The sequence below is a fragment of the Oryctolagus cuniculus genome, chromosome 2 (genome assembly GCF_051225735.1).
Source record: "Oryctolagus cuniculus isolate XC-2025 breed Fujian yellow rabbit chromosome 2, ASM5122573v1, whole genome shotgun sequence".
Taxonomy (NCBI): domain Eukaryota; kingdom Metazoa; phylum Chordata; class Mammalia; order Lagomorpha; family Leporidae; genus Oryctolagus; species Oryctolagus cuniculus.
This window is the reverse complement of record NC_142868.1, coordinates 204,617,447-204,628,113: the sequence shown is the minus strand read 5'-3', so window position 1 is coordinate 204,628,113 and position 10,667 is coordinate 204,617,447.

The window sequence follows — 10,667 nt, the reverse complement described above, 5'->3', positions numbered from 1 at the left end:
TAGTGACACAAATGTTTAGAAGGAATAATATGTAAAAATACCAACCATGCAAAATAAATTTGGTTTAGTTGTACCAATAGCAAACAAAGTGGACTCCAAGGCACAAAACAAGACCAGGGTAAAGAAAAACATTTAATAACAAAACTTTGAGCCATAGTTTAACACAACAATTTTAATAGCATATGCTCCTAATAACATAACCTCAAAATGCATACAGCATGCATTTTAAGAATAGCAAAGGGTATTGGGCAACACCTGAATTATAAAGTTTTAAAGTGCATCTCTTAGTAACCAATAGAAAAGGCAGACAAAAATCAAGGATATGAAATGCTGGAGCATTCTAAGATAAATCCAGGTAACTCACCATGTTAATAGAGTGAAGGAGATTATATTGATGGAAGCAGGAAAAGTACTTGATAAAGTGAAATGTAAACTCACAACACAACAGCCAAAAAGGTGTGGTCAATGAGGAATCAAAGGAGACTTCCTGAGAACAGGAGAGGACATCGTGAAGCCCACACAGTCGCACATGGCAGTGGCACCTTGATATGGCCCATCCCCAGGATGACGGCTGAGACTAGAGAGTGCACCCCACCACCCATGGTTAACGTTGGCCTGGAGCCCAGCCAGGGGACAAAACAAGAAGTAAGGCTTGGAAATGGATGTAATAAACCCACCTCGATGCAAAGGTGGCATGATCATGTGTGCAGAAATTCAACAAAGTATACAGGTAAGTTTAAAAATTAACCGAATCTATCGAGACACTGGATGAAGGCCAACACAAAACACCATCTTCCTTCTACATGCCAGCAACAAAACGTTAGCAAATAAAATTTAAAAGATACCTTGGATGTTCATAAGGGAAATGCAACAAGATTCCTCGCTCCTAGGTACCCACATGGAGGGCAAAGTGGCTCCTCACTCCTGGGTGGGATGCACAGTGCACGGGCAATATCCTCACTGGCATCCTGGTCAGTGTCGCAAAGACAAAGGCAGCCAGAGGCTGGGCAGCTCGGAGCGGGGCCAGTGCTCGCAGACCACGGTGTTCTCTCTCACAGTGGACCCTTCACGGAGCAGCCTCACAGACGCCCTCACCTGTCCTGTGAAGAGTGAGTCGCCAGCTAGTGTGCCTGGGGGTGTCTCTGAGCCCACACCAATCGAGGGCCTGCCTGGCACAGGAGCGCCCGCCCCCAGCCCCTGCGCAGGTCAGCAATGGCTCCTCCCATATCACAGGCTCACCCTGCTTTGTGCCCCCACTTTGAGAAAGAACCGTGAGCACCCAGTCACACATGAGTCCTACTTTCTGACTGCTGAGTCCCTGGGGCTACCCTACTCAAGCCCCTCAGGTGCACAGAACCCAGCAGCCCCACATCTGTACCTGGAGCGGTCTGTTCCCCCCAGGGTGGCCGGCCTGGGTCTTCTGAACTAGAACATGGTGAAGGGGCCGAGTCACCCCAGGAACAGGGAATGTCCAGGCCCCAACATGCAGCACAGGTGCACAGGCAGTCTCTCCTTGAGGACTCACAATCCAGCAGCCACATGAGGAGCCCAGGATAGCCCTCAGGGCCCAGGGACAGTGCCAGCCACTGCCTGCGCTGAGAGTCACGTGGCCCCTCCCACCCAGGTCTCCATAGGAGGAGCCCGGCTGACACCTTGACGGCAGAGAAAGCAGCTGCTCTGTGCCCGGATGCACACACAGAGCCCAGAGGGTGAAGCGTGTGTGTGGGCTCTGGCCTGCAGCATTGTTCCCACAGCCATGGCTGTGGGCCTCTCTGGCCAGCACTGTAGGTCATCAGCACCCATAGCTGAGGAGACAGCATGAAGGCAGTGTTCCTGAGGGGCTTGTGTTCAACTCCCGCTCTGACTCTAAATCACATTCCTGTCCACTCCAGTTCCGTCCATCGGGGGACTCAAGCTACTGTTTACACAGGGACAAAGCCAGAACCCCAAAGTAAATTTATTTTTAAACGATCACCACATAGAATAATTATTTTCGTTTTTCTCTGAGATTCAGAGAGACATCTCCCATCTTCTGGTTCACTCCCCATAAGCCCGAAACAGCAGGGATAAGCCAAATTGAAGGGAGCCTGTGTATGTACATGGACAGGGTACATTCATGTGGGCTGTGTACAGTGCAGGCTGTGTGCATACATGCACATATATGTGCATGCCAGTGTGTGTTCTTGCATGAGGTGCATACATGTGTGGGCTGTGCAGTCACAAAGCCATTCGTGGCCCCTCCTTAGGGCCCATACCATGAACACCAGGAGCTTGTCAGACAAAATGACACTAGGTGGGGTCTGCTGCAGTGCCCGTCTCCTTGTCTTGGAGCCTGCAACCCGATGGAGGAGGTTCCAAGACGAGGAATGGGAGTTGCGACAGACCCCATCTAGGGTTAGCAGGGTCCGGCTGCTGCAGTCTTTACTTCACTGTGCTGCCATCCCAAGTCCCAAGTTCTGTGTGCTCCAGAAACATTGCTTTGGGGCCAGCATTGTGGCTTATCAGGTAGAGCCACCACTTTCGACACTGGCAGCCCATATGGGCACCATTTCGAGACCCACCTGCTCCCACTTCCAATCTAGCTCCCTGCTAATGTGCCTGGGAAAGCAGCGAAAGATGGCTTAAGTGCTTGGGCCCCTGTACCCACATGGGAGACTCATATGAAGCTCCTGGCTCCTGGCTTCAGCCTGGCCCAGTCCCAGCTGCTGTGGCCATTTGGGGAGTGAACCAGTATATGGAAGCGCTCGCTCGCTCTCTTTCTCTCTGTCTCTTCCTCTCTCTCTGTAACTCCAACTTTCAAATAAATAAATAAATCTTAAAAAAAACCAACACTGCTTTGGATAAAAGAAAACTATGATTTTACGTGTTTTATTTAAATAGGGTCAGTGTCACACCTCAGTGCCAGATCTTGGTCTTTCTTGTGTGTCATCTTGTCCACTTGCTCATATATTTCTGGGTAAGTTTTGTTGTTGTTGTTGTTGTTGTCTTTTTATCAGCAGAAGGGGTTGAACGTCATGAGGGCCTTCCAGATGGGATGTGACACTCACTTGTTTCTCATATTGCTTTTTTGTGACTAAAAGATGCCCACGGCTATGGCCTTGAGGACACACCTGGCAGTGGGGATTGTTAATTACAGGGCAGGACCACAGGAACTCAGGTTTTGTAAATTGCTAGACTTCAAAACGTGTGCATCCTTTCCAGCAGTCTCATTGAGGACAGTGACTCAGGTGGCAGGCGGTTCTGCCGCCCAGTACCCTCGGGTCAGCCTGAGGGCTCTGAGTCAGGGCAGCCGCGGGGCGGCTGGGCCCCAGCGAGCTGGGCACTGATGGTACAGTCACATGGAACAGGGGGTGCTTTGCAGTGGCTCTGTTTTGAAGCAATGATTAGATTTGAGGTTGGTTTATTGGTCACCGATCTTGCTGCCTTATCTATATTGCATTAAAATACAAGTTTCCAACTTTCGATTGAAGTCAATAGATGAATCAGCTCCATGATTCACTGTCTCCTTATCTTGTAAATGTTGTCATATCCTGAAAGAATCATACCTGCATATTGATAGAAACCCTTTGAAGTTTGAAGACACCGTGCATTTAAAATAAGGTCATTATTTTGCCTTAATACCAGACCTATGAAAGAATCTCTGCTTCAAATCCGTGCTGATACCCAGGCTGCTGCGCCACAATTGTTTACTGGCCTTTCCTCTCAGGGCCCGACCCTGGGCTGGCAGTGGCGCACAGGCCTTGGGAAGTTCCAGTTGTGCGGCTTCACAGGGTAGGCGTCCCCTGACACCACAGGGACACTCTGACGGCACAGACCCTGTGGGCAGCACTGGACACAGAAGTGATCCTCTGTGATCCTCTGTCTCCAGTTGACCTGTGCTGGTGTAATCAGCTCTGACAAGTTGCCCCCGACCGGGGGAGAACCAGAGGCATGCTCTCATGACCTCAACACTTGCAGAGTTCTGCAGCCCATGCCTGGGGCCAGAACAGCAGCTGACCTCTGCTGGGCCCAGCAGCTTACAAACAAAGCCCCTGACAGTAGCAACTCCAGCGCTGCTCCAACGGGTGTTTGTTATTGAAACAGAATCCTCTGCAGGTGGGTTCAGCCAGAAGAGGAAGGGAAGAAAACCAGCAGTGGGTGGCCAAGGCCCTGAGCGTGGCCTTTCTCTGCCTCTACAGCCTCTGGGACTAAGTTCCGGGCTCCCTGATAGTGGCTGCTTTGTCACTTGTCTCTCAGCACACAGCCTTCCCTGTGTCCCTGGGCCCCGAGCACAAGTTAGAGCCCAGGCCTGGCTTTCAGTCTGAATGGCCCCCTTGCAAAGTCTGTGCCTTAACATGTCCCAGTGAGGGGTCTGGTGCTGTGGTGTAGCAGGCAGAACCGCCTGCAGTGCTGGCATCGCATATGGGTGCCATTTCATGTCCCAGCTGCTCCTCTTCTGATCCAGCTCTCTGCTTATGGTCTGGGAAAGCAGTAGAAGACAGCCCAAGTGCTTGGGCCCCTGTACCCAGGTGGGAGACCCTGAAGAAGCTCTTGGCTTCAGATCAGCCCAGCTCCAGATGTTGCAACCATTTGGAGAATGAACCAGTGAATGGAAGACCTCTCCCTGTCTCTCTGCCTCTGCCTCTCTGTAGTTCTGCCTTTCAAATAAATTAATTAAATAAAAAAAAAAGATGTCCAGGCGATGGGATGTGGTGTCACTGGGGGTTGCCATGGCAACCAATGAGCCACTTCTCAGACACAGGATGCAGGGCCAGGGCAGATATGGGGCCCGACCAGGACTAGAACCTAGTGTGCTGGCACTGCAGGCGGAGGATTAGCCTATTGAGCCGCGGTGCTGGCCACCATTTTTATCTCACCTGAGGTCACTCTGATCCTTTGTCCTGGTGTCTGCTTAGCACTCAGAGTTCACCTGTCAAACAAGCAGCTGAAAGAGGGAGAAGCATCTTCGTCGTATGCACTGGGCATCCGCAGCACCTCAGGTAGGCACCAGGTGGGTCCCCGAGCTGTGAGTCCAGCGTGGCCTGCGTGTGGGAAGCAGGAGGCCCTCACACCTCTGCAACCCAGGACTTGGCTGCTTCGCCTGCCTCAAGGAGGTGGCACAGCTCTGCCCTGTGCCGCTGCCACAGACAGCGAGCAGCTACAGGGCCACCTCTGAGGGGAAGTTTGAAGCTGATGAGGCCCCGTGCACGGAAGCCCACTGCGGGCAGGGGGTGCGGGGAGCCCTGTTCGCGTGTCCTCAGCATGCTGTGTCGGGTGAAGTCTCCACAGCAGGTGTCGGGGCAGAGGGAAGGTGGGAAGACTTCAGAGCTGGGGCTAGGAGTTGATGCAGGTGTGGCCCTGGCTGGTCCCTGGGCGACCACAAGCCTCAGAGTGCCCCTTGGGACCTCGCAAAACAGAGCCGCAGGGGGAGCAGCGAGGGAAGAGGCCCGCGAGTGGGTCTCTCCTGCCGGGAAGCCCTCAGGGTTACCAAGAACCTGTCTGAAGTCAGGGAGACCACAGCGCTGGCCACGCCCACCTGGAAGGCTCCATGGGGCTCCTGGGGTGGCCGTGTCGGGAAATCTCTGGAAAACAAGCCGTCCATTTCTTATAAAGCAGAGTAACGATGTAGACCAGAAGAGGGGCTGGGAAAACCGTGCCACCACGTGATGTGGCTGTTTCCCAGCTGAGAGGCCTGCAGGCCACGGCAGGAGGCTCGGGCTCCGGGGGCCCTCTGGGTCTCGGTCTATGGCTGCCCAGTGCAGGCTTCCCCCACAGAGTCAGCTGGGAACCGTGATTCAGCGAAGCGGCTCCCACAGTGGCCTTAGGAAGAAATGCTGAAGTTTGGAGAATGGAGCCCTGCTCATCTTTGGCAAGAAAAACAGGTACACTTTCTTCCGTCTGAGGCCACTGGGCCCACGTGAGAAAAGGATCCATTTACATCATGCAAATGGCCGCATGCTTCACTGGGCTGCGACCTCGAGGCTGGGCTGTGAATCAGCAGTCTCTGCAGCTCCCAAGTTCTCCTAGGGTGAACCAGCCAGGGAGGGCCGGGCCGCCCTGCCCGCTGCCCCGGGGGTGGCCAAGCACGGTCTGCACTGGGGTCCTGGGTCACGGGCCCAGCACTGCTCTGCACACAGCAGACTTGCCTGAGTTGCTCACAAGTGTGTCCACGTGCTCAGTGACCGAGGAGTGGCCCAGGGAGGGCAGAAGGCTCCGCAAGAGACAGAGAACCTAGAATGGGTAGAACCTAGAATATTCTAGCTTCCTCACTGAGCCCCAGAAGCCCTGAGCTCCTTAGCGAGCTCGGTCACCAGTGGAGGGACAGTGGCATCTCCCTGACTTCTGAGCCCAGCTGGTGCCGGCCCCGGCTCTGAGTGAGCGTGAACACAGGAGTGGGGTGGGGCAATGTCAGTGCCACCGGCTGTGAAACACCATCTGTCCAGGGGTTCTGGGCTCTTCTGCTCGGGTGCCCAGCCTTGTGTCCGGTGTTTCTGATGCAAGACTCCCAGCACCCTATGCTTTGTCTCTACAAAGCGCCATCATAACTGGTCTCAGCCAGCAGAGCTGAGACTGGGGAGTGCTGGCGATTTCCGTGCAGGCAGCTCCATGCAGCAGAACACTGCTGCTGTCCTATTCCTCCTGAGTGAGAGAGGGCTGCCCACTCTGGGCGTACACACACACACACACACACACACGAGCTCCTGCAGGCTGACTCCTGAGTTTCCCTCACCCAGCTCTGCGCTCTCCCTGCCTCTGCCAGAAACGCCACTCACTTCTGCGGAGTCACAGTTCTCACCAACCTCACCCCAGGGACCGGGTGAATGTCCCACGTGCAGAAACTAGCCACATCCGGCGCGGTTGTACGTACCACGGGGACCCGCAGGAGCGCACGCTCCCCCACGCAGGCGGTATTTCTGTCTCTCTCGTCAGTGCCACATCCATCCTGACGCCATTATGTCATTGCCACGTTGTTTGCACACATTGTTTGTGCACAGCTGGCCCCGTTATTCACACAAGCCCAGCTGGCACAGCAGAAATATGCCAGGGCTGCGCTGATCAGCTGTCTGTCCCACGTCCTCGCTGGTGACTGTCTGGAGAGGACTCCGACTGACCCGCCAGGGAAGTTGGCTGGAGGAGGAAGAAGGGCAGGTTGGGGAGGAGGGGGAGGGCGGAGCTCAGCCCTGTCCTGGGATCTCCTAGAGGTGCACCTGCTGTGATCTGCTAGGATCTCCTAGGGTGCAGCCTGGGAGAACATCAAGCCTGGATCTCCCTCAGCCCGAGGCAGGGAGAGGTGCAGATCACAGCAGGTGCATTCCGAGGTGGCCAAGCCTCCAGCTTCCCCTCACGAATCCACGATGCCAAGAAAGAGAAGTCGAGGTTGCCCACATCTGGTAAAAGTCACGAACCAGAGGGATGTCCGCCGTCCCAGGACTCTCCTGGGCCCTTCCTGTGGCCTCCAGACAAGAGCCCCGGTGAGTCAGAGGTGGGAGCAACACGGTCTTCCTCGCCTGCTGACTCCCCTGCTTCTGCGCCTGTGTTGTTGGCTGTGAGACTGTAGTTTTCTTCTAACGCAGGCGCAATGACAAATGCAAAGCAACCGCTGAGGACAGCTGCTTGCCACGCACTCTCGCCTGAGGCCTCTCGCTTCTGATCTTGGCAACCAGTTTCGACCTCAGAGAATTGAGTGTGCAGGAGTCTCTACGGTCCTCCTCTGAGGAGCAGGCTACAGGGCTCTGTGGGGCTAACAGGGCCTTCCTGTCTGCCTCTGCTTCCACTGTGGCAGGGACGTCACGTCACGGTGCAGACCCCCTGGCCTGACTCCACGCCCCAGAGAGCAGTAAGCCAATGAGCCTGGAAGCCTCTGTGTCTCACCCAGGAACACCAGGTGCCCCCCAGGAGCCTCCCTCTCCTCGCCCAGGCCCGCCAGGTCCCCCAGCTGCACAGGGACCCCTAAGGTCACAGGGGATCTGGCACTCTGCAGGCATTGCTGGCTGCTCCAGGGCTGCTCTCTCCCAGCCTCGTCAGCACCTCCCAGCAAGCAGCCCAGCGCTCTCTTCAGGCTATCATGGCCAAGTTCAGTCGTTCTCACTGTTCTGTAAACCAAAGGACTAGGGTGTCACACACTGACCTTGAACGTAGATGGCTGGGTCACTGATCTCTGACAGAGGCCTCTGTTTGCTGGCAAAGAACCTCGTTGAGCGACCACAATGAAGCCATGACACCCTAGGGGAGCGCGTGCACACACACAAACACACACACACACACACACAGGGAAGGGACAGCACCTCCTGAACTCAGCCATCTTGCACGTCGCCCTCCGCTGGCAACTTCTCCAGATGACACGTGGTAGCCACGTGCCCTGTGGCCCTGCACGGTCTGAGCCCACTGGGACAGGCTTGCACCTGCCCCACCTGTTCACTTCAGTTTGTCTTCGACTTCAGAGCCCTCGGCAAATCCCCTTCTCTTTATAGCATGCTCCAGACGGGGGGTTCTGCAGGGTCATGATGGTCTGTTCTGGACATGCTGGGTGTTTGCGAGTTCAGGAACCTCTGAACCCCCATGGAGGTGAGGACACTGCAAACACTAGAGGGAGCCTCAGGGCTCCTGTGCCTGGTGTGTGAGCCATTGCTCTCCGGTGTTGAGCTCTGCGTGTGTGCATTTGTGCTAGGCCCAGGGATTCTGGGAGACAGCCAGGCTGTCCAGTGTAGCTGGGCCTCATGGTGGGCTGGCTGCCAGGACACACCGTCTCTATGTCAAGATGCGCCCTGTGCTGCTGGCTGGTTTCTCTGGCGCTGTGTCTGGGCTGACCCTGCTCCTGACTGCCCCTGGTGAGAGGTGGCACTGTGACAGGCGCTCTCTGCACAGTGATCTGGGCACAAGCTCTCCCTCCGCCTGCCGGCTGCCTTTGCCACCCCTTCTACTTATGCACTCATGTTTGCATCTATTGTGGCTTCCTCCCTCCTTTTTCCAAAATAAACTTGCAGGTGGACGCGGTCTCAGCGGTGTGAGCTGCCGCGGCAGCCTCTCTGTCCACGCCCAGTCACTCATTCCCTTCGGGCCCCACTGGCTGCTCTCCACTCTCGTTTCTCCCTTTACCCTGTCCTGCAGAGCTTCCGGCCTCGACCCCTGTGTGTCTGACCCTCGTGGTTTCTCCTTTGCTGCTGCTGCTGTTTGCTTACCCCGAGCTCAGCCATGTGTCCTGCTGGCCTCTCCTGGCCCCTGCTGTGCACTGTTGGTTGTTAGTTGTCCATGGCTACTTAACGACAGGCCCTTACCGCCCAGCAGCCTCTGTGGGCCAGTGCCAGCTCCAGCTTCTTCTTCCGTCAAGGTGCCAGCCAGGCTCCCTCGTGCCAAGGCCTGGCTGGGGGAGGATCCACGTCCCATCTTGCGTGGGGATGACGGGTGCCCGTCTTGCTGTGTCCTGGCCTGCTGCTGTCAGAAGCTGACTCAGGGGGCCGGGAGGCAAGAGACAGCACTGGTCCAGAACCCCCTGGCTCCTCCAACTCCTCAGTTTGATTGAGAAGAAGGGCAGCAGTGCCACTGGGCCCGGCCCTGTCCCTTCCCCACCCTCTCCATGCACTGCACGAGAGGCCCTGGCTGTAGGACTCAGGCCCCGAGCAGGGAAGAGGGCCTGCTCTCACCCTTCATATTTTTAGAAAGTCTCCCTGTGCCAGAAATCTGGAGTTCATGGTTCTGGAAATAATCACAGTCCGGGCTGTGCTTCGTCAAGCGCGTCTCGGCCTGCGCTCATGAAAACTTAGAAATTCTGCACTTGATGAAAGGTTTAAGAGTCGTTTTAACTGGCAGACATTTGCATAGTACTCAGGAGTGGGGCTTTTCCCTTGAATTATGCATGGGCTTGTGCTGTGTCGCGTGGTCTTGTGGGAAGCTCTTTACGCCAATGAGAGGAGCTGGGCTGGCTTCTTCCTGGGGGGTCCTGGTGAGTCTGTGAACCATTGCTGTGCCGGGCACAGAAGCTCTGCTCTCTGGCACGGTGAGACAAATATCCCTCCAAGACTGCTCTTCCCAGAACCTGCCGAGCCTGAGTCCTTGGGGGGAGGGTGGCAAGAAGCTAATGCTGAGCTCACAGGGCCAAGTGCATAATGGGAATCTGCCCCTATGGCTCCCGTACCCCCTGTGCCACCCCTCAGTTCCTCATGTCCTGTCTGCTTGTGGAACATATGCAGGTTTGTTAAGAAATGGGATTTTAGGGGCCGGCACTGTGGCATAGTGGGTAAAGCCACCTCCTGCAGTTCCGGCATCCCATATGGGCGCTGGTTCAAGACCCTGCTGCTCCACTTCCAATCCAGCTCTCCACTATGGCCTGGGAAAGCAGAAGATGACTCAAGTCCTTGGGCCCCTGCACCCACATGGGAGACCTGGAAGAAGCTCCTGGCTCCTGGCTTCGGATCGGCGTAGCTCTGGCCATTGCGGTCAATTGGGGAGTGAACCAGTGGATGGAAGACCTCTCCCTCTCTCTCTCTCTCTGCCTCTCCTCTCTCTGTGTAACTCTGACTTTCATATAAATAAATCTTTAAAGAAAGAGAGATAGGATTTTAAAACACATTTGACAAATGTGGATTTCTTGCAAAATCACTGAAAATATTGCCCAGATAAGAAAAAGTCAGTCACTCCCCTGTAGGCGATTTTTGTTTTGTTTTATTTATTTCTTGAATGTTTTAATACTT